This window comes from Canis lupus, chromosome 10 (genome assembly GCF_048164855.1).
Source record: "Canis lupus baileyi chromosome 10, mCanLup2.hap1, whole genome shotgun sequence".
Taxonomy (NCBI): domain Eukaryota; kingdom Metazoa; phylum Chordata; class Mammalia; order Carnivora; family Canidae; genus Canis; species Canis lupus.
The window spans coordinates 59,995,296-60,018,711 of record NC_132847.1 but is presented as its reverse complement, the minus strand read 5'-3'; the positions used below and the strand labels follow the sequence as shown (position 1 = coordinate 60,018,711).

The 23,416-nt window shown below is 41.8% G+C and overlaps 1 long non-coding RNA gene across 2 annotated transcripts; it reads left to right on the top strand.

Annotated features, from left to right (window-relative positions):
* The first annotated feature begins 12,033 nt into the window (after nt 1-12,033).
* Nucleotides 12,034-16,611, top strand: LOC140640982 (uncharacterized). Of its 2 annotated transcripts, none has more exons than XR_012037560.1 (4): nt 12,034-12,101; nt 12,697-12,875; nt 14,437-14,594; nt 16,457-16,611. It is a non-coding gene; the product is annotated as an uncharacterized lncRNA (long non-coding RNA). The 2 variants fall into 2 exon arrangements; XR_012037561.1 differs by having other exon boundaries at nt 16,431-16,611.
* Nucleotides 16,612-23,416: the final 6,805 nt, after the last annotated feature.

The following is a 23,416-nucleotide window of genomic DNA, read 5'->3' as shown; positions in this document are numbered from 1 at the left end:
TATCTCGACCCTGTAATCAGGACCTGAGCTGTAATCAAGAGTTGGACATTCAACCGACTTAGCCCCCCTCAAATCAGTAGTGCTTATAGTTTAGAGTCCCAAAAACTTTCTCATGAGTAAACTCCATTGTTTAATCCATTGTTTTCTCTTTATTAGGAGCTTCAGTACAGTCCAAGAATGGGGGCACAGTCCTGTGCCATCTCCCTCACTCTCTCTTTTTCATGACAAATCCACATACACCCCTTTTTTTCTAATCCTCCGTCAGACAATGTCTGACTTGTTCACTGCTGGATCATAAAATCTCTCTCTACCCAGAGAGGAAGCTCAAAGGGAGCCTGTTACCACTTTCTATTTACCTTCTGAATTTCTGGCACTTCGACCCTCGTTGCAGTCCTTCTATCTTGGACACCATTTTTGCCTCTTTTTTGGGCTCCCTTTGGATTGGGACCTTGTTTAGGATTAACTAGGGGAGTGTGAGAGTCTCAGTTGAGTGGCTGAAGTCCTAGTACTCAGACAACTTCAGGGATCCCTAATGATGGAATGTGCACATGAGAACAACCAAATGGAAAATAAAATATCTTTTTATTAACTGATAAGTAAGCACCCAATTGTCTGCCAGTGCAGACCTCTTTGTTAAGCCAAATTAGATTATGCTATTTAGGCCTGGAATCTCAGGAAGGCCTGCATGACTTTTATCACTCAAGAGTGATGGAAAGATCTGGAACAGACCACATACAATTGATGCAAAAATACTTAGGTAGAAGGGCAAATGTCCAGGCCCTGACCCAGTGCACTGCAGCAAGGGGACTGTTTGCAAAAGAAGAAACATCAGCTCAGAGACTCCACCCTCTACTAGAATGTAGTTTGGTAATCGCCCTGTGCTTTGAGTGCTTGAGCAATTCCTCCTCCATCTGGAAGGACCTGGACAGAAGGTGGTAAGAAGAGTGGACAGAAGGTGTGGGAACAGCAGAAATGCCTCGTCCCCTACAGGCCAATGAGGAAAAGGGAGGAGAGCTGGGTGCAGATTCTCCATCTCCTCTTCACCTCTTCCATCCCTAGCTCTTTACCCTGCTTCATCTTGAGTGCCATCTTCACTTTCCTCTTTGCCCAAACCCTTCAGTTCTTTACACTGGGCCACACCCATTTCACTTCATGACAGATCGTCTCCAGAACCCCGGTCTAGGCAGTGTCCTCACTCTTCCACACCTATTTGTTAGACAAATGCAAACTGTAGGCTTATTACTGCATTTTTGTACAAAGTCCTTTAAAAAAAAATACGAGACTTACTACGGGTTGACACTGGTATATGGATACACTCTTTTGCCTATCTGTGCATTTCTGATCAAGAGGCCCACTATGAAAGTTCTTGAGAGGGACGCCTGGGTGGCTCAGGGGTTGTAGCATCTGCCTTCAGCTCAGGGCGTGATCCTGGTGTTCCGGAATTGAGTACCTTATCGGGCTCCTGCAGGGAGCCTGCTTGCTTTTCCCTCTGCCTCTCTCTCTCTCTGTGTCTCTCATGAATAAATAAATAAATCTTTAAAAAGAAAAGAAAAGAAAAAGTTCTTGGGAGCCTTACCACAAGGAACAACCTGCAGCTAGATTCTGCTGCTGAGCTAAGTTTGTCATCTCCTTAATGTGTTTGCTGTGAAATCACAAAACGTTCTTCCATAATCATAATTTAGAAAGTAATTTTGGGGGGAAAAAAGACTGTGAGAGCTCGGCTATGATAGAGGCAGTGTGAAAGGAAAGACTTTGGGTGGGGCAGAGTTAATATTTCCCTACCTGGCTTCTTTGTCTCAACCTCTCTAACTGTTTCTCAATTATATGTCATTGTTTCCTCCATCCACCTTCGTTTCTGCCAGCCTGGGTAAGCATGAAGAGTCTTCGTCTATGCAGTAAGCTCCAGCCTACCTAGATAGCTGTTAGTTTACGTGGATCTTATTTCCGACTAATGGTGCTGTTTATCTAACAGCTCTGTCAACAAAATTTTAAAATAGAAAAATAGAGAGCAAAATACCTCAAAGTATTCTCATAACTGCAGAAACTTTACAAGAAAACAAACTCTGAAGCAGTTAAAGGACCAGTAATGTACAGACACTCCACCCAGAAGGTGGCAAATAAGCACATGAAAAGATGCTCAACGTCATTAGTCATTAGGCAAATGGAAATTAAAACCACAATCAGATACCCCCACACATGCATTAAGGTGGCTAAAAAAAATTTTTTTAATGACCATACCAAGTGTTGGTGAGGATGTGGAGCAGCTAGACTGTCATACACAGCTGGTGGGAACATAAAACGGCACACCCACTTTGAAAAACAAGCTGGTAGTTTCTTGAAAAGTTAAACATGGACCTACCATTTGATCAGCTCCAGCTATTCCACTCCTAGGTAATAATCCTAAGGAAAATGAAAACATATGTCTCCATGAAGACTTGTAAATGGATATTTATAGAGCTTTCTTTTTAATAGCTAAAAACGGAAACCCCTCAAATGTGCATTAGCAGCAAGTGAGTAAACATAGAGGGACATCCATCTACTGGAATACTAGTCAGCAACGAAAAGCTTGAACATGGGTGAATCTCAAAGTAATTATGCTGAATGAAAGAATCCAGAGCAAACAAACAAAAGTATGTATTGTATGATACCATTTATGTAAAACTTTAGAAGATAAAAACTAATCCCTATAGGGACAGGAAGCAAATCAGTGTTGCTTGAAGATGGATGGGGTGAGGTAAGGAGGAAGGGTTTATTTATTTATTTATTTATTTATTTATTTATTTATTTATTCATTCATTCATTCATTTATTTATTTTTAAAGTTTTATTTATTTATTCATGAGAGACAAAGCAAGAGGCAGAGACACAGGCAGAGGGAGAGGCAGGCTCCCTGCAGGGAACCTTATATGGGACTCGATCCCAGGACCCCAGGATCACGACCTGAGCCAAAGGCAGATGCTCATGCTCAACCACTGAGCAACCTGGGTGCTCCTGGAGAAAGGGTTTATAAAGGGACATGAAGAAACTTTTAGGTATGGTGGGTATATTTAATATCTTGATTGCAGTCCTGGTTTCATGGGTGTCTACATGTCAAAACATCAAAGTTGCACTTTACAAATCTGCAGCTTATTATGTCAGTTATATTTCAGTAAAATTGTTGTTTAGAAAAGACTCACATAGTGGTTTTTGCACCAAAGATGAAAGAGCTGGCTTGCAACTTTTCATTAAGTTTCAAAGTCCTCTTGAAAAGCTCTTTTCGGGCAGCCCCGGTGGCCCAGTGGTTTAGTGCCGCCTTCAGCCCAGGGTGTGACCCTGGAGACCCGGGATCAAGTCCCATGTCAGGATCCCTGCATGGAGCCTGCTTCTCCCTCTCCCTCTGCCTGTGTCTCTGCCTCTCTCTCTCTCTCTCTCTCTCTGTATCTCTCATGAATAAATAAAAATCTGAAAAAAAGAAAAGAAAAGAAAAGAAAAGCTCTTTTCAAGAGTGTAGGTCAGCAGAGAGGAGGGTAAGTGTGCTGGGTTACCTATTACCTCACTGTGCTTTGATCTGTTGGTTTCCTTAGAGCTTCTCTAAAGACTTACGTCAAAAAAAAAAAAAAATAGACCAGATTCAGAAAACAATGGAAAAGCCTTTAAAGTTTGCTGAATCATCTGATCTTTAATGCTTACCAGCTATGACACTTCATAAATCTAAAGTTCTATAAATGAGTTATGTAAATGTCCCTTTGATTTGAAGATGCCCTCAATTATAAAGGACACACCATATCTCTAGCTTTTAACAGCTTTTTTGGGGGGGAAAGCAAAAGCAATAAAATGACACTTGTTTTAAGATTCACCCCAATTTCAAAAATATTAGAAAGTATGACTGAGGGCAGCCCAGGTGGCTCAGCGGTTTAGTGCTGCCTTCAGCCCAGGGCGGGATCCTGGAGACCCGGGATCGAGTCCCATGTCAGGCTCCCTGCATGGAGCCTGCTTCTCCTTCTGCCTGTGTCTCTGCCTCTCCCTCTCTCTTTCTCTCTCTCTGCCTCTCATTAATAAATAAATAAAATCTTTAAAAAAAAAGTATGACTGAGGATAGTCTTTGTAGCAGGCAGTCCCAAGGCTGTCAGAAAGGATGCCTAAGGGCCCGCCTTTATATGCTCAAGGTGCCCATGTGTAGTCTCAGCCCCGTGGCTAGCCTCAGGCACAGTCTCTCAAAGATGAAGCACACTAAAACCCCAAACTGAGCCAAAGTTTCCTCTTTGCCCAGAACCTGCAGAAGCCCCAATGTTAGGGCTGTAACCAGAATCTATCTTATTTTTTAAACATGTGAATTGGTTACACTTATGCAAATTGGATCACGAATCATCATGAAAATGCAAATCAAAACTGCTGTATCACCTCACACCTATTAAATAGATATTATCGGAAAGACAAGAGATCACAAATGTTGGCAAGATGTGCAGAAAAGGGAACCCTTGTGGGCAGCCCCGGTGGCTCAGAGGTTTGATGCTGCCTTCGGCCCAAGGCCTGATCCTGGAGACCTGGAGTCGAGTCCCACGTCGGGCTCCCTGCGTGGAGACTGCTTCTCCCTCTGCCTGTGTCTCTGCCTCTCTCTCTCTCTGTGTCTCTCATGAATAAATAAATAAAATATTGTTTTTTAAAAAAAGGGAACCCTTGTACACTGCTGGTGGAAATGTAAATTGGTACAGCCACAATGGAAAACAGAACAGAGATTTCGTTAAAAAATTAAAAATAGAACTACCATATCATGCAGCAATTTCACTTCTGGGTAACATCCAAAAGAAATGAGATCAGAATCTAAAAGCAATATCTCTCTACTCCTGTAGCCATTGCAGCATTATTTACAATACCCAAGAATGGAAACAATCTAAATGTCCATCAACAGATGAATGGATGAAGAAAATGTGTTGTACACATGCTATGGAATATTAGTCAGCCTTAAAAAAGAAGGAAGGGCCAATTATTGACAACATGGATAACTGATGGAGCAGCCCGGGTGGCTCAGCGGTTTAGCGCCGCCTTCGGCCCAGGGCCTGACCCTGGAGACCCGGGATCGAGTCCCACATCAGGCTCCCCACATGGAGCCTGCTTCTCCCTCTGCCTGTGTCTCTGCCTCTCTCTCTCTCTCTCTCTCTCTCTCTGTCTTTCATGAATAAATAAATAAATAAATCTTAAAAAAAAAAAAACCATGGATGAACTGAGAAGATGTAGAACAAGTTTAACACAGATAAATACTACACTGTACCACCTATATGAGGAATCTAAAATAGTCAAACTCATTGAACAGAGAGTAGAATGGTGGCTCCTAGCATCTGGGGGCTGAGGAAGGGGGAAACTGAAAGGTATTCATCAAATGGTAAAGGGTCAGTTAGCACTGAGCCTATAGCAATTATACACTTTAAAATTTGATAAGATTTTTTTAAGATTTAATTTTTTCATTCATGAGACACACAAAAGGAGGCAGAGACATAGGCAAAGGGAGAAGCAGGCTTCCTATGGGGAAGGACTCCGGGATCACACCCAAGCCGAAGGCAGACGCTCAACCACTGAGTCACCCAGACACCTCAAAACTTGATAAGATCTTGTGTTAAATCTTCTGCTAAACCTTTGCTAATATCTTGTGTTAATTGTTATCATACACAAAAAGTAATAATAATAAAAGAAGATGGGAGGGAACTTGTGGAGGTGATGAATATGACTGGTATATATTGTGTGGTTTCATGAGAATATGCTTATCCTTAAACTCATCAAGTGGTATATATTAAGTAAGTACAGCTTTTGCATGTCAATAAATAAATAAACAAAAGTTAAATGAAGAAAAATTGTTCCTATCTCCCTTGATTGGGATGTCATACAAACTGAGAGACCCCATTTTAACTTTCCATGTGAGACAATCAGAGACTATTTTAGGCTTCCTTATGTAAGAGTATGCAAATGGAAACATTGACAGATTATAAAAATATACATGATGAAAAGAAGGGAATCAATCTAGGATCTTCCTATAACATATAGTTGCTGCAAAGAAATAAATTCTAGAAAGTTTCTGAATCACATTTTTGCCAAGTTCTCAACAGAACTTTGAATCAACAAACCATGTAGTCATGAAATGATCATGAAAACATGAATACAAAATAAAATGAAAATATCTAAATCTATCTGTTAGTTGTGGTAAATGATAAGTATGTCTGGGTCCCAAATTTCTAAACCCTGTCCTGCCACCCCCTTTCAGTATCTTGGCAAAGGCCACCCCCTTAGAGTATGTGCACAAACGCCAGTTATGGGAAAATCATTTCCAAATCCTGCTGTCGTCTATCTTTTTAGGTTGGGCTAGGAAATAGGACTTGCACCTAGATGAGTCATACTCCTGCCTGGGGGACTTCACCCTGGTTCTTGCTTTGTCTTCCAAGTGAAGGAAGCAAATTTTTCGAGTGGGAGGAGGACTCAGACTCTCCCTACATTACCAGCTGCGAGGAGGAGCAAGGAGGGAAGCAACTCAATAGGAAACATCTAAAACGACCAAGACGCACCAGAGCATTTATCTTAACCCGGTTCTGAAGCCATCTCATCCTTACTAGAAATAAAGGGTTTCTCAGATCTTAGACAAAGACCATGAGCTCCCCCTAGAGGATAGAGCCCGTGGCCCGCACTTCCCCATTCTGGGCTCCCCAAGGGCTTATTACCAGGGATTTTATTTCCCTTCTCAAGAAAAGCCATTGGAGACTTCCTTACTGCTTTGAGCACACCTCTGTCACAGTATTTATCACATGGCAGTGTTTATTACAGCCCTTCTCTCTCCTGCAGGTCTGAGCCCAGAAGGAAACCACCAAAAGTTTGTCATCTCCAAAAATGTCACTTTGACGTCAAGATTATTTTGAGTTAGAGGCACCTAAAAGACAGCAGATGTAAAACACTCTGAACGTCCTTTTTATTCCTGAAAGTCCTGTGTGAAAGATGCCTCCCCTACTACAGAAGGAAAGACAAATTCTGATCACTAGGGACGGGAGACCAGGCTGAGAAAAATCTGTCCAAACCCACCTTGTTAAACTAACCCTTCCAGCTCAATCACTTCTCCACCATTAACAATCCTAACTTCCCTTCATCTTTTCATATTTCCACAATTTACTACTTTTGTTCAATTTAACGTAAAAACGTTCAGCTCTACCTGCGTCTCTGGGTCTTCATTTTCCTGTGGGGCCTCCCATGTACATGTGAAAATCTGTTCGCTTTTCTCCTGTTAACCTGTTTTATGTTGATTCAATTCTCAGGCCCAGCTGAGGAGACCCTACAAAGGGAGAGATGAAGTTTCACCTTCCCTATAGCCCCTTGACGGAAGCACCTGTCCTGAGGTCTTCTCCATCCCTTGTAACAGTGCCTGGAACACAGTTGGCCCTCAGCGATGATACTGGTTGGAGGAATGGAAGCATCTGTAAGGAACAAAAATCTGTTGGACTGCATTCCTATTTTGCGACATTCATATTTTTCTTTTCTGTTCTTTTACTTCTGTGACATAATTAGCATTTATGCAACATTTCATTTAATTCTTACAGTTCTGTTGGGGGGCATATATCTGCACCTGCCTTGACTAGATAAGTAAACTGACATTCATACTGGTGAATGAGTCGCTTAAGGCCGCAGACTCAGTCAGTTCGCCTCTGGCCTTGTCATGGCCCAAGGATGACACTCACTCAGAAGGCAGCAAGCCACGGAGACTCTGAGGTGCATTCCTCAGCAGGCAGTCCACGAACCACAAGAGGTCTCTAGGGGATCAAAGACTACAGCTTCTCTCAGCACGACCTGTGGGGCTAAACACGCTAATTTTTATTGGCCGAGGCAGGAATCATAGGGACTGAGTGATCTGAGAAGATACTAGAATTTTGGATTTACTGTAGACATTGATTTCCTGCAAGATGTAAAGGAAAACATTTATTTTGCCGATCATTCCACCAGCCGTTGTTTTAGGAATTATCTTGCAATCATAGAAGAGTCTGTTCCAGAGAGGTGTCTGGGACAGCTCTGGAGGAAAGTTGGACTGTGAAGTTTGATGGTGAGAGACTCTGGATTACTAATGGGGCATAAGAACAAAAGGGTTTTGTTTGTTTGTTTTTTATCCCTGAAGTAATATTCAGGGATACAAAAGTAATGAATAATTTTATAATCTTCTTTATATCAGCAATTTAAAAATGACCAGATTTTGACAATATTCAACATCTGTCCTTCTTTTCTGAAAAGTGAAAGATTTAAAATATGTATCTATTATGGAAATATATGCATCCGTAACATAGCCATCTTCAAACTGTGGCCACATGTCTCCAAAAATAATCTGGAGAAACTAGGTCCACCATTGCATTTAAATTAACATATTCTTTTTCATCCTAAATGTAAAGAATTCCAAAGGGTATAATATCCAGTATGTTTTAATATTGGTCACTCTAAATACAAACCGTGGAATCTTAAATACTGTAGTGGTTAAATGCCCACTATCATCCAGCAAAGAAAAACATGTGTGAAAGCTTGGAATATTTTTTTTTCTTAAAGGTTTATTTATTCATGACAGACACGGAGAGAGAGAGAGGCAGAGACACAGGTAGAGGGAGAAGCAGGCTCCCTGCAAGGAGACCGATGTGGGACTCGACGATCTCGGATCCTAGGATCACGCCCTGAGCCAAAGGCAGATGCTCAGCCGCTGAGCCACCCAAGAATCCCATAAGTTTGGAACATTCTTATTATCCTTTTATGCTTCCCACACCAAATTCCATCTAAATACAATTATATATGTTATATATATATATATCACTATATAAACTATATATATATATATATTTTAATTTAAATAGTTTTCTAATTTTCTTCATAGAGAGCTTACCTATTTGTTAGGCTTTCTTCCTAAGAATTTATGTTGTTTGATGCTCTTGAAAATCACTTTTTTTTTGGAAAATTACTTTTTAAAAGATATGTTTTCTGTTTTTTTAAAGGTATTTGAAAAGACATCTGCCCTTTGATACTGATTTTGTATCCTGCAACCTTACTAAACTGTGATTTATTCTAATAATTATTCCAACCAAGCAATCTTATCATCTACAAATAATGAACAGTTTTGTTTCTTCATTTCTAAACTTTATGCTTTTCATTCTCTTTCTTGTCTTAATTCAGTAGCTAGGACAATGCTGAACAGAAGTGATGGTGTCAGGAACCCTTGTCTTACTTCTAATCCTAAACAAAATTTTTCCAATATTTCACCACTAACGATGATGTTTGCTATTGGTTTTTCATAGATACTTTTATTAGATAAAGGGCAGTTCCTTCTCTTGAAAACAAGGCTTGAATCATGAATTTTGTCTGATACTTTTCACTAAGAGATGATTATTTTCCTCCTTCTAAAATGATAAGGTAGTTACTTATATTATTTGATCTTCTCATGATAAACCAAATTTGCAGCCTTGAGATAAACCCATGTCATGGTTACTTGTTCAAGTTACTGTATTCATGGGATCCCTGGGTGGCTCAGCGGTTTAGCGCCTACCTTTGGCTCAGGGCGTGATCCTGCAGTTCTGGGATCGAGTCCCACATCGGGCTCCTGGCATGAAGCCTGCTTCTCCCTGCCTGTGTCTCTGCCTCTCTCTATCTCTGTGTGTCCTTCATGAATAAAATCTTAAAAAAAAAAGTTATTGTATTCAACTGACTAAAATTTTCTTCAGAAGTTTTCCGCCTATGTTCACTAAAGAGATTGGCTGTAATTGTCCTCTTTCATACCATCTTGTCATATTTGGGCTGCAGGTTTATAGAAATAAATAAGTTGGGTAGTGTCCCCTCTTTCTGTACTCTGGAATAGTACTAAAATCAGAAGCATTAGTCCCATGGTTCGTACAAACCAATAAAACTCACCTCTGGATTATCCTTGTGGTGAGATCAACTTTGGTTTCTACTTCTTTAATGGTTATTTCATTTCTTCTTGAGTCATTTCTGCTAGTTATAGTATTCCAGTAATTATTCATTTCAGTTAGGTTTTCAGACATGTATGTAATGAATTTCTTGGTGTCCTTGTTGCCTTTTTATTATTTCTTTGTTTGTTTGTTTATTTATTTATGAGATTTCATTTATTTATTTGAGACAGAGAGAGAGAGCGCTCCAGCGGAAGGAGAGGAAGAGGGAGAGGCAGACCCCCCACCCCTCCTCCCTGTACAGGAAACCAGATTCCAGGCGGGATCATGACCTGAGCTGAAGGCAGAGGCTTAACCCACTAAGCCACCCATGTGCCCCATCCTTGTTGCCTTTTTAATACCCTTCCTTTTATTCTTAACATTGATAAAGGAAAAAAGAAGGCAAACAATTTAGCAAAGTGTTTGTCATTTCACTCATCTTTTCAAAGAATCATCTTTTACCTCTATTTTGTTTCACTTGTTCCTACTCATATCTTTTCTTTGGGTTTATATTGTCTTTCAACTTAAGTAGCTTAGCTCAATTTTCACTCTCTTTGCTATTGTGATATACACAGAGCAAGCAAAAAGTACTACTTTAAACTTTCTGAATCTACATTTCAACTGTATCGCTTATAAAGAGCATATGCTGATTTTTTTTAAATCCAGCATAGGAAATATAGTAACTGGACACCTTAATCTAGTCACATCTATCACAACTGAGATTTTTGTATTTATTTCTAACCATCCTATTTTGCATTATCTCTTCTTCCATTTTTGTTTCTCTTTCTCACCTTTGTTGCCTTTTGGGGGATGGGGTGGGTAGAAAATGTCTCTTCTCCTTCTTCTCCTTTATTCTTTTTTTTTTTTTTTTTCTCCTTTGTCCTTGAAGCTTTTGTCCAATTTGTTTTGGAAGTCAGGCTGGTGTGTACCTGCCTCTTCATCTGCATCGCTCCCCGCCTGGAGACCCACGGGGTCTTATAGGGTTGCTTATAGGGTTGCTTTTCCTCTCCTCCCGCACGGACGTGCGAGATTTGCTCAGACTGACCCTGGCCGCTCCTGGGCGGTGGTCTGGGCGGGTCCCCGGCCCGGCCGGCAGGTGGCTCCGCCGCGGGACGATGCTCGGGGCGAGCAGCTCCAGCTCCGCGTCCGCCCGGGGCCCCTGCTCCTCGCGCGCCCCCTGCAGGCCGGTCGGCTCTCCGCGGGCACCGGGGCGCGCAGAGGACACGCGCTCCCCGCCCGAGGCTGGGCCCTGCCGCCCGCCGCCTCCCCTGCCCCTGCCCCTGCCCCTGCCCCTGCCCCTGCCCCTGCGGGGCGCCGCGACAGCCCCTCCCCCCGCCGGGACAGAGAGCCCCGCGCGGCCGCCTCCCCCCACTGGGTCCCGCAGTGCACCCGCCGCCCCCTCGCGCGCTGCGGCCTCGCCCCGCCCGAACTAGTCCTCAGGGTTCCTTCTTGAGGGTTTTGTGTGAATTAAGATATTTTTCTAAAAACAAGCATCTCCAACTAAAAGGCAATTATCGTGCTTAACAATAAAACACTAGTTGAGCACCATGAAAATTAATTTAGAAATAATCAAAGAGGGGGATCCCTGGGTGGCTCAGCGGTTGAGCCCAGGGCGGAATCCCGGGGTCCTGGGATCGAGTCCTGCATCGGGCTCCCTGCATGGAGCCTGCTTCTCTCTCTGCCTGTGTCTCTGCTTCTTTCTCTCTCTGTGTGTCTTTCATGAATAAATAAATTTTAAAAAATAATAATAATCAAAGAAGTACACTATTATCACGAAATTTTAGCCTTTTTCTGTAAGTTCTTTTTTTTTTTTTTTAAAAAGATTTTATTTTTTAATTCTTATTTATTTATGATAGTCACAGAGAGAGAGAGAGAGAGAGAGAGAGGCAGAGACATAGGCAGAGGGAGAAGCAGGCTCCATGCACCGGGAGCCCGATGTGGGATTCGATCCCGGGTCTCCAGGATCGCGCCCTGGGCCAAAGACAGGCGCTAAACCGCTGCGCCACCCAGGGATCCCCTTTTTCTGTAAGTTCTAACGACTGTAGAAGAGGCTACTGAAAAGGACTAGGGCAATATTTTATTATTTGTACAAGATATCATTTCTCTTGGATTAGGATAATTTAAAATGGAAGATCATCAACTGAAAAAACGGTCAGAACTAGTTACCAATGTCGAAAAGAAGGTGAGTTACTGACGAGCTTTTCTATAATGAAAGGAATAGGTTTTCTAAAAGCAACGTTAAAAGTATAAAGGAAAAATATCCCACTTAACATAGCAACAGCAAAATAGTCCCCAGCATAAACTTAACAAGAAATGCGTTGAGCTAATTATCAAAAGAACTATGACAAGTTAGTGAATTACAAAAGTTAAGATGCAAATAGAGGTACCATTTTATCTTTCTTGATCCTGAGTTCTAACAGTACATCAATTAGTTCCCATAATTTCAATCAGAATGCCAAATTGAAAATTTCACAAAGCCCTTCTAAAGTTCACTTGGAAAATTAAAAGATAAGAAGAGCCAAGAAATCTTTGAAGACATTGTAGGGGAAGTCATCTAGATATTTATATGTATCATAAAGTTTTAGTGATTAAAGTAGTACTGAGTACTACAAGCATAAAGTAAAATGCACTTATAGAAAAATAGCATAATATGTGTGTGTGCCGTGCATGCATATACATATATGTATTAATCAAGTATATCATGAATAGCATCTCAAAAGAATGCTGAATTGTTTTAGAAACAGTATCAAGAATAAGGTAACAACTCTTCATTACAGATATCTAACATCTTTTGAACACCCTCTGACATTTCTCACTTTGTAAACAAGTCCTGTTTTCCCAAGAGAATCTGTAAATCAGGCATATGACTTAAGTCTACACTCCCCCATACCCTGCTCTGTGATATCTGATGTGGAGAAGAGCCACAGGAGGGCGCATATTCCAGGAGACTATTCTGGTAAGTGTGGTATCAAGAGCGTTTGCTCTTTTGGAGTAGCTGTGAGAGAGCTGCAGGTGTCCCACTGAGTCCGTTTTATTTTTTATTTGTAAAGATTTTATTTATTTATCTGTCAGAGAGAGAGAGCGCGCAAGCAGGGGAAACAGCAGGCAGAGAGAGAAGCAGGCTCCCCACTGAGCAAGAAGCCTGATGCAGGGCTCTAACCCAGGACCCTGGGATCATGACCTGAGCTGAAGGCAGATGCTTAACTAATGGAGCCACCCAGGCATCCCATTTTTAAAAATTTGTTGTTGATGTTGTTGTTGTTGTTGTTGTTGTTGTTGTTGTTGTTAGAACCATCCTGTGATATGGTCAGATGTGCTGACCATGCCTGTCTTGTTCTTGGCTGTGTATTGTAGCCTACAAGCCTCGTTCTCTGGCCCTCACAGAGGTCTGGGAGTTACCAAATATTCTTTAACAAACCCCTTTTTGCTTAAGCTAGTTAGAGTAGCATAATGGACCGAATGTCAGTGTCCTCACAAAATTCATATTCCTCACCCCCAGTGTAATGGTATGAGGTGAGGCCTTTGGGAGGTGGGGTGTTTGGGAAAGTGGAAACTTCATAGATGAGATTAATGCCCTTATAAGAAGAGATAGGGAGAGCTTGCTTCATCTCTCTCTGCTCTCTGCCATGTGAGGATACAATGAGAAGACAGCTATCTGCAAACCAAGAGACAGGTCCTCCCCACACCCTGGATCTGCCAGCACCTCGATCTTAGACTTCTCAGCCTCCAGAACTGTGAGAAAATAAATGTGTTGTTTAAGCCACTCAGTCTGTGGCATTTGTTATAGCAGCCCAAGCTAAGACAAGCAGAGTCTGTTATTTGCATTTAAGAACATACATGAAGAACATGAAGAATGTGCATGGCTCACACATTTTATTATTTGGGGAAAAATATATTTAAATTCCTCCTTCAAACTATCCACAAAAATAAAATACCTAGGGATTAATGAATAAAATCTAAAACAACAACAACAACAACAAAACAAACATACACTAAAACCCTAAAAAACAAAGACCCAAAGACAAACCTAAAAGAACTCGCCAAACTAATAACAATGAATTAACTAACCACTATGGCTCAACACCTGATATGAGTAGATGAAAAATATGTCTCTGAATGAACTAACAGGCAATGAGAAATGGGAACATAGTCGGTTAAGTGGTTTCACAACGTTAGAAGATAAAATTAAACTGACTGTCCAGGAGAAGCACAACTATTCTTAGTTTTCAGGTCAGGCAAGAATTTTTGTCTGTGCCCTTCATACCGAGCACGTTGTGAGGGGATTATTCGAGAATGGCCAGAGAGTGAGTAGCACAGACCTATTTTTGGCGATGACCCACAGGCAAGTCAGACCACAACATACTAAAAGCACGTCGGTGCTATATTCACCCAAAACAGTCCCAGCAGGAAAGGTATAGGCCTGGGTATGCAGTGTGCCCATTCTCGGTACCTCTGATGTCATCAAACTGGATGGATGGCATAGTCTCCAAGGGATCCTCTCCTGATGTTTCTTTCAGGTGATCTTTCGATAATTACAGGGCTTAAGCCCAAGTTTATCCTCCTTTGCTGTGGAACAAAGACCTTTCTCTCTACATAATCAAGATAGGCATGGAACAGGGGGCTTCTCAGAGCCCATGGGAGATCCAGGCTACTTCCCTAATTTTTTCAGCTTACAGTAAGTATATTAAAAATGAAGAAATGGGGTGGCCCCAGTGGCCCAGCGGTTTAGCGCCGCCTTTAGCCCAGGGCATGATCCTGGAGACCTGGGATCAAGTCCCACGTCGGGCTCCCTCCCTGGAGCCTGCTTCTCCCTCTGCCTGTGTCTCTGCCTCTCTCTCTCTCTCTCTCTCTCTCCCTCTGTCATGAATAAATAAATAAAATCTTAAAAAAAATTTTTTTTAAAGAATTTTTAAAAAGTGAAGAAATGGCAAAACCAGAGTTAATTTGAATGCATACATTTAGCATATTAATGCTTTGAATACATGCATATCACAGTAACTTTGTTTATAACTCATTTGGTGATAATGCCAAAACTGAATTTGAGGCCTTTCTTGAATGTGAAGCTCAGATCTTCCTGACCTTCTTCTGGTGTTGGCCTGGTTAAAGTTAAATGCCAAAAGCTTGTAGTCTATACATTAATGGCCAAGCAGTTCTAGTCTTGGCTAGATCCTCTCCTCAGCAAGATAAAAAACAAAACAAAACAAAACCCTCATTGATATATACCTAATTGAAACAATTCTATTGCTGGCTTTATAAGCAAATGTGTAAAACATCACTCTAAGTTGATTTTTAAGACCCCCTTTAAAGAGGGTTAAATATCTATGAAAAATAATTTAAGCCTCAGAATTGTCCATATCTTCCCTTGCCTTTCTCCCAGGCTATGAATAGCCAGTAGGGCCATGGTCTGTCCTTGTCATGTCCAGCTCAAGAAAATGAAATCATATCATCTGGGTACAAAGAAATACTTGTCCTTTGTTAATTCTCCTCTGGTGTTTTCTGGTTCTGTTCCACTCCCACATTCAGAGCAGTAAGGCAAGGGGAAAAGAGGCTCACAGGAGGATTGCCCGGTAAGTTGATTTGTTTGGAGATACAAAGGCTCAGAGGTGTGTTGCAGGGTACTGCCTCAACCAGTAGAGTAAAAACAATTCGGACTTCTAAGGACAATCTGAGAGGGAGGAAATGAGCAGGGGACACGGCAGAGGAGAGAAATAGAGTCTGCAGCAGTGAATGGAACACCAGGCCTGGGTGGGGGTGTGTCAAAGGACTTTTTAGGAACAGAGATGACTAATGTTCAATTTTAGATTGTTCTATGGCCCTCATGTAATTATCCTTCCTCTCCACAAACCATTAGCTATGTCCACTGTTAAATTAATTATGCAAGGAGGCCATTAGACAGAGGTGGCTCTTATGCCATAGCGCCTACATAAGCAACCCAAAATCTAAGCCTGTAAATGCCTCAAGGTTATGAAATCGAAATCTAAGGACAATCACTTATAGCCAACTAGGTTTTAAACTACAGCTAATCAAGTTTCCCCTCTTTGCTTCTGTCCTTTACCTATTTAAGTCTTTCGTCACCTCTCTTCAAAGGAATGCTTCCTACCAGTTGGTATTATTCGGATAAATTCTTAGAATTTTAGTCTTTTAACACTAGGAAAAAATGCTTTGTGCAAGTGAAATCCATCCTTTGTTTGGTTTTGCTTTTTTATGGAAATCTAATGAAAGAGTCAAGTTTCCCATCTGGGTCTTCATGGTAGCAACAGGACTGGTATCTGGGGCTGGGGGGATGACCCATGTGTTTCACTGAACTGACTCCGTGAAATGAGAAGCTCTGAGCTAGAGTGAACTTAACACCCAGAATCTCCCTCAAATTGGAGGAGGGCATTGGGCTTTCTGGAGGCTATAGAATGGAGGTTTGAGGCAATCTTATCTGGACCTAGAAAGGGCAAAGAAAGCCAAGCAGAGATGTAAGTTAACTGTGGCTGTTTGTGATCTTGCCTTCTTGCCTTACTAGACCCAAAGGGATCTTCACTTTTGCAGATCTGCTACTGGCAGCCAACCTCACAGATCCAAGACAAATGAGGAAGAAACCATGACGGAAAAGTCGCAGAGACAGTACCTCTGGGGGTTGAAGGAGAGGAGGGAGCACTGGAAAGAAAGATTGGCAGATTTGTCTGCGCACAGTGTGAGCTCTAGCAAAGGTAACTGTTCTCTCTGACCATGACATTCCAGAATAGAGTTATTTGTAATAAGAGATTGCCTTTTTTCTTCCCACTTTTACATGCCCTGCCCTCCCCTCCTCCAGGATCAAAGGCCTTTGTTCTCACTGGACAAATGGCCACTTGCAGAAGGGTAGGCCCAGGGCAGGAAACAGGTGAAAAGAGGGTCAATCATCCCCTCTCCTGCCCCAGGGGAGCCACAGATGCCTGGCACGCTGAGTCTGCATGCAGTCTCCTCTGCAGAGGTGACGACAGTTGGATGAGGACGTCCCTGGGCTCCCTGCCTCAGAGACAGCTTGTTCTAGCCTCTTATTTCCACCTCCATCTGGCAGTGCAGTGGGGCCTGGCATGCCTAGGACCCAGCTATGCTACAGAGAACAGGTATGCAGAGGCGCAGGTCAGCTATGCTTCTAGAATGGTGCAGCACAGAGGTGCTGATGAAATCAGCTTGTCTGCCTGCCTGGCATGCTGGCCCTTCCTGCCACTTGACCTGCTTTTTTACCTCTGGAAGAGTGGCTGCATGGTCACCTCTCCCTCTTTTTTTTTTTCCCCTCAAGTTTTTATTTAAAGTCCAGTTAGTTAATGTACAGTGTAATATTAGTTTCAGGTGTAGAATTTCAGGTAATTCACCACTTCCATACAACACCTGGTGCTCACCACAAGGGCCCTTCTTAATCCCCATCACTTATTTTACTCACCCCTCACCCAACTCTCCTCTGGTGACCATCAATTTGTTCTCTGCAGTTCTGTTTCTTGGTTTTCCTCTCTTTTTCCTATGTTTGTTTCTTTTGTTTCTTAAATTTCAAGTTCCATATATGAGTGAAATCATATGGTGTTTGTCTTTCTCTGACTGGCTTATTTTGCTTAGCATTATGCTCTCTAGCTCCATCCACGTCATTGCAAATGGCAAGATTTCATTCATTTTTATGGCTGAGTGATATTCCATTATATAAATATACCACATCTTCACTTTCTATTCATCAGTCAATGGACATTTGGACTCTTTCCATAACTTGGCTACTGCTGATAATGCTGCTCTAAACATTGGGGTGCAGGGATCCTTTCAAATTAGTATTTTTGTATCTTTGGGTAAATATCTAGCAGTGCAATTGCTGGATTGTAGGGTAGTTCTATATTTAACTTTCTGAGGAAAGTCCATAGTGTTTTCCAGAGCGCCTGCACCAGTTTGCATTCCTACCAACGGCGAAGAGGGTTCCCCTTTCTCCACATCCTCACCAACACCAATTGTTATTGGGTTGTTAATTTTAGCCTTTCTGACATGTGAAATATTATCTCATTCTAGTTTTGATTTGCATTTCCCTGATGATGAGTGATGTTGGTCATCTTTCCATGTGTCTGTTGGCCATCTATATGCCTTATTTAGAAAAATGTCTATTCATGTCTTCTGCCCACTTTTTAACTGGATTATTGGTTTTTCGGGTGTTGAGTTTCATAAGTTCTTTTTACATTTTGGATACTAGCCCTTTATCAGAAATATCATTTGCAAATATCTTCTCCCATTCCATAGGCTGCCTTTGAGTTTTGTTGATTGTTTCCTTCACTGTGCAGATGCTTCTTATTTTGATAAAGTTCCAATAGTTTATTTTGCTTTTGTTTCCCTTGCCTCAGAAGACATATCCAGTAAGAAGTTGCTATGGCCTATGTCAAAGAGGCTAATGCCTGTGTTCTCCTCTAGGATTTTAATGGTTTTCTGTCTCATATTTAAGTCTTTAATGCATGGCCATCTCTTTATTCATCTCTCCTCCTTCATGCCCCTTTACACTTTCAACAAATCACATGCCATTTTCTTCAATGCCCTCAAACATGCTTTTACCTCTCTTTATCTCCTTTAAGGAATAAGTCACACTTTCAAACTTTGCAAACCATAATGGGTGATAAAAATCTTTCCTCACCTACAACTCCCCACTACCTTCTGGGTATGGGTTCTGATTCTTCTTGGCTATGGGTATGCCACTTTTGAGATGAGCTCAGAATCCAGCTTAGTTTTTCTGCATATTGAATGAAAAAAGCTCTTGAGGGTGGGAGTGAGGCAGAATGAAGGATGAAGGACACAGAAGATGATGAAGTTGGGTATTGTGGGAGCAAATGTTTAGAATGACTCTCCTTGGTGACCAAGAGGGAAACGGTAATTTGGAGAATGTAGGAGGAGAAGGGGATGATGATGAGGAGGAGGATAGCAACTGTTATTTATCCAGTAATTAATTTTTGCCAGGCATGATGCATAACCCTTTTGTTCATCAGTCAATCCAATCCTCCAAAAATGTTGTAGGTTACATTTTATTACCATCTTTTTGCTCCTGAGGAAACTAAGGTTCAAAAACCTTAGAGGGGGATCCCTGGGTGGTGCAGTGGTTTAGTGCCTGCCTTTGGCCCGGGGCACGATCCTGGAGACCCGGGATCGAGTCCCACGTCGGGCTCCCTGTATGGAGCCTGCTTCTCCCTCTGCCTGTGTCTCTGCCTCTCTCTCTCTCTGTGTGACTATAATTAATAAATAAATAAAATAAAATAAAATAAACCTTAGAGGACTTGCCCAAAGTAATACAACTAGGAAGATCTGAGCTAGAATTTAAGTATAAGTTCTATCTGACTTCAAAGTCCAGATTCTTATTGTTGAAAAAATATTGACTTGCAAAAAAAATTTATGTCTGGCTATTCAGAAAGGCACAAAGTTGAATTTGTAGGTAACTGGATTAAAATCCTGGGAGGCTGAGTGACCCTGTTCTTCATTTTGCAGGAGAGTAGATTGTACTGAGTGGTCACTACGCAATTCACTGGTCCACTGTTTGCATATGCTGGCTGCCTGCCTGTGTCACAGAGTCTGGGCCTTTTATCAAGCTTTCCAGGATATGGTCAGCCTGGCACTCTTCATTCCTATGGGATGAAGCAACCCAAGGAGTAGGGGAATAGGAGACAGAAAGTTAGAGCTATCCAGTTTCTTTCATACCTACCAGTATTTTGAAGGTTTCTTTTTTCAAAAAAAAAGATTCATTTATTTATTTTAGAGAGAGAGAATATGAGCATGGGCAGGGGGAGAGGTAAAGGGAGAGAAAATCCTTTAAGCCAACTCCCTGCTGAGCACAGAGCCCAAAGTTGCTCATCCCACTACCCTGAGATCATGACCTGAGCCAAAATCAAGAGTCAGATGTCCAACCAACTGAACCAGTCAGGCACCCAGAATTTTGAAGATTTCTAGTCACTAAATAATCCATTCATTTTAACGATACTTCCCAAGAGAAAACATTTTATGGTCTAATCTAAGTCACCAATATTATTGTTTAAAACCATCTACTTTAAAAAAATAAATAAAACCATCTACTTTGCTTTAGGACAACCGTGTATGTTAAAAAATATGCAGTTTCAGGAGGGAAGACCATAGAATATCACAGCTAGAAGAGATCCCTCCTTCACTGCATAGATAATGAGTCAAAGGTCGTGGGATGCGTTAGGGTCACAGATCTGTGTTTAAGTCCTTGCTACTTACTTATGGTGTGACCTTGAGCCAGAGAGAGGATCAACTCCTTCCTCTCCAAAACAATGCCTACCTGGCTGATGTAGTGGGGACTTTTATGTGAAGTGCCCAGAAAACGTCCTGTAAGGAGTAAGGGGTCAATAAATGGTACTTCCCTCCCTTAGGCAATATGCTCTAGCCATTCAGCATAAAACTAGGCCCAGAACCTTATTTTCTGATTCTCATAAGTGGGGTGTGTGTGTTTGTGTACATATGCGCGTGTATCACAGGAGCATTGGTAATGTTTGTTTCCATGAAGTAGCATGGTTTAGTCATCTTGTAATTAGGGTAGGCTTTATAGTTTTCAAAGCACTCACTTAGAGGATATTGCTCACTCAGAACAACAACACGGAAAAGCAGTACAGGAGTGTTTGTTACTAGGCCCACTTTGCACATGAGGGATGGGAGGCTAAGAGGGCATGGTTTCCTTCAGGCCCATAACTAGCCCACCACCCAGATCTTGTGCCTCCCTATCTGTACCTCTTTCCACTGGTGCACAATGCCTTCCCACCTAAAGGCCAAACAGTTTCACCAAAGAGATAAAGAATAGTGAAAAAAAATACACACTGGAGGTCATAAATGACATAAGTAACCAACAACCCTGATTAGATAGTGAGGGAAAAAAATGGACTTTGACATGATTAAGCAAAAGGCAAAGAGAACACTGACAAGGCAGTAAACAACTCACTAGGAGGGAATATGGGACAATGGGGTCTAGTGGTCACTGCTGACCACAGTGTAACTCTTTCCTGTCAGATAACTACTGGTCACTCTGATCCTGAGAGTCTTCAGCCCCATTCTTTTTTACTCCACCTCTGCAGCTTCCTAGCTGCACATCTACGTTTCCTCAAACAAGGCAAACCTCATTCTTGATCACATTCAGGCCTTAGTTGTCTCTAGTCTCAAGGGAGTGGTATTTCTAAGCCCTAGAATCTAGATAACCTTAAATTTTCCCTCCCTGCATACATAGGTCTTGTAGTCTGATGTGCTGAATCAGATGGTATGGAGCATGACTTAGCTGTGTAGTGGTCTGGAATATCTAGACTTTTCCTTCATGGAGTCTTCTTCATTGGACACTGCAATAACAAATCACTACCGACCACCAACACCATCTCTTGGTACTTTTATATGCATTCTCCTATTTGGTTTGATTTGATTTGATTCTGACCTCAACTGTCTCTTCCCACTTCTTAGGTTAGAAGTTTCTTGACAACAGGCCGGTCTTATTCACTGTGTACTGTCTACAGAAGTGTACTGTCTGTGAAATGCCTCTGTAGCTAACAAAATACTTTATACATACAACCTCAGTGAAAATTTTGTGAGCCATGCTGAAATAACACTAGCTCTGACTCTGAGACCAAAATAATGACTGCTGGTTTCAGAGTCCTGAAACCATCCCAATCACCACGGCAGATTGCAAGACAGTAAGGAAACATCCACACCACAGATTAGAAAATAGATTTTAAAATGCCATATGGACCCTACCATGGATCTTTCTTGCATCATGTAGATGTGGCCCCTTTTTATGAAAGTTCTTCCTCTATAATATTACTAACCCTATATTCTGTGATACAGGAGATTTCCTAGCATTTACAAGCTTGTTTGTGAACTCAAACCTCATAGTGCTCATGAATACATTTAACTCATGGCCCCTCATATTCAAATCAGAAATATCTAGAACAGGGTGGGGAGTGGAGAATAAACGTGGCAGTTGTTGGAGATATTGACAGTAATTCTTGTTAATGACTTCATCTTATTTCTGTCTATGAAGAGTCTGTGATCGGAGGCCTCTAAACCAGAATTATGCATTCAGATCAAGTCATTTAATAAAAATTTAGTCTGTGCTTAACCCCTAGCAACATGTCATTTCATTTATGCTTCATAATCAGTTTTGGATAGAGGCATTACTAGCCCATTTTACCAATGGCAAAACTGAGGATCAAAGAGATTGGAGGATTCCCATGTTTCATAGCTCCCAAGTCCCCTGCTCTTTCCACATATCATGATATCTGGGTTTTGAACATTTTACTAAGTTAAGAGACTTAAAAACAACAACCTTGCAAGTAGTCTATGTTGCTCAGGCATTGCTGTTTCTCTAAGCTCCAGTAAGCCTTCTGTTTCTTTCCTGAACTTTGAGTTTCAGTTGCACATCAAACCCTGGAGGTGGCCAAATGCTGATGCCACGGGAGCATCAGCAGGTGGCACCACTCAGGGGTGAACATGTTCATGCTCCTCTGACGTGCCAGACCAGGTTGCTGTTCACGTGAAATGACGCCCAGCAAGAGCAGGGCCACCCAGGTCTGCCGACGCAAGGCATTCTTCCCTGATGAATGCAGGTTTAATGTCCAAGGTTATAAACTGCTGAGAGGGGGAGTGAGAAAGGGCTAATCTATGCAGTCTGGTTGCCAAAAGGCAAGCAGGAGGAGAAAGAGTCCCCGGATACCTGTCCTGTGACTGTAGGCAAGTTACTTGCCCTCTCTGAACGAGTTTCCCTATCCAGAAAATAGGTGTAGTACACTTTTCTTCACAGGGGTGTTGAGATAGCAGATCACATATAAAAAGAACCAGATGCATCATAACATCTCAAAAATAGCTATTATTGTGGTTATTGCTGTCATTGTTATAACAAGAATAATCAGTGCTGGTAGCATAAGTAAAATTATTTCTACTATGCATCTCTTAGCAGGTGGCACAAATTAGTCACAATTCTGACGCTCCAGCCCTAATCCTCAACAGCGTCACTGCCCTGCTGTCCATTCTGTCGTCACTATCCACCTTTTCTTCCCCCATTCTCCTTTGACAAAAATCAAATCTGATGAAACTCACGTATCCCCAGAACAGCTCATCTTGGTCTGCTGAATCAAGCAAGCAACAGGGGCTTGCGGGAGCACCAGGTGGAGATGGGGAAACCATAAAGTGTGACTTCAGGTGGCATGTGGAGTCAAGAATGCTGATAACCTTTACCTGGCTTGGCCCTTTGCTCTCCTTAGAATAAGCCTTGGCCAAAATTTCCATAACCAAACGAGCCTCACTTTTGTGTTTCAAACATTTCCATTTCCTTTAATAATCATATTCAATGTCTAATGCTCTCCCACTTTTAGAAGCTGACTGAACCTAAACTCTATTAAGACAACTTAGTTCTTTGCTTCTTTTTCCTTCATTTCATTGGCAGTTTACTTATTAGAGTGTCACAGCCTATACCATCGAGCACTTTGGTTTTTAGGGGTTTTCCCCCTCCCATTTTATGAGTTC